The sequence below is a fragment of the Physeter macrocephalus genome, chromosome 14, assembly GCF_002837175.3.
Source record: "Physeter macrocephalus isolate SW-GA chromosome 14, ASM283717v5, whole genome shotgun sequence".
In the NCBI taxonomy this organism is placed as follows: Eukaryota; Metazoa; Chordata; class Mammalia; order Artiodactyla; family Physeteridae; genus Physeter; species Physeter macrocephalus.
Window position 1 is genome coordinate 37,776,579 of NC_041227.1, and position 1,202 is coordinate 37,777,780.

General features: G+C 35.2%; 1 protein-coding gene across 2 annotated transcripts in view; it reads right to left on the bottom strand.

The window, feature by feature from the left end:
- The window catches only part of TASP1 (taspase 1), a 353,026-nt gene that overhangs the window by 100,611 nt on the left and 251,213 nt on the right, over positions 1-1,202 (bottom strand). The gene's annotated exons all lie outside the window — the stretch shown is intronic.

Consider the following 1,202-nt stretch of genomic DNA (forward strand, 5'->3'; position numbering starts at 1 on the left):
AAGAACAAACAAAACCCAAAGTTAGCAGAAGGAAAGAAATCATAAAGATCAGAGCAGAAATAAATGAAATAGAAACAAAGAAAACAATAACAAAGTTCAATAGAACTAAAAGCTGGTTCTTTGAGAAGATAAACAAAATTGACAGACTTTTAGCCAGCCTCATCAAGAAAAAGAGGGAGAGGACTCAAATCAATAAAATTAGAAATGAAAAAGAAGTTACAACGGACACTGCAGAAATACAAAGCATAATAAGAGACTACTACCAGCAGTTCTTTGCCAATAAAATGGACAACCTGGAAGAAATGGACAAATTCTTAGAAAGGTATAACCTTCCAAGACTGAGCCAGGAAGAACTAGAAAATATGAACAGACCAATCACAAGCACTGAAATTGAAACTGTGATTAAAAATCTTCCAACAAACAAAAGCCCAGGACCAGATGGCTTCAGAGGTGAATTCTATCAAACATTTAGAGAAGAGCTAACACCCATCCTTCTCAAACTCTTCCAAAAAACTGAAGAGGAAGGAACACTCCCAAACTCATTCAAAGAGGCCACCATCACCCTGATACCAAAACAAGACAAAAATACTACAAAAAAGAGAAAATTACAGACCAATATCAATGATGAATATAGATGCAAAAATGCTCAACAAAATACTAGCAAACAGAATCCAGCAACACATTAAAAGGATCATACACCATGATCAAGTGGGATTTATTCCAGGGATGCAAGAATTCTTCAATATATGCAAATCAATCAATGTGATACACCATATTAACAAACTGAAGACTAAAAACCATATGATCATATCAATAGATGCAGAAAAAGCTTTTGAGAAAATTCAACACCCATATATGATAAAAACTCTCCAAAAAGTGGGCATGGAGGGAGCCTACCTCAACATAACAAAGGCCATATACGACAAACCCACAGCAAACATCATTCTCAATGGTGAAAAACTGAAAGCATTTCCTCTAAGATCAGGAGCAAGACATGGATGTCCACTCTCACCACTATTATTCAACATAGTTTTGGAAGTCCTAGCCATGGCAATCAGAGAAGAAAAAGAAATAAAAGAAATACAAACTGGAAAAGAAGTAAAACTGTCACTGTTTGCAGATGACATGATACTATATATAGAGAATCCTAAAGATGCCACCAGAAAACTACTAGAGCTAAGCAATAAATTTGGTAAAGTTGC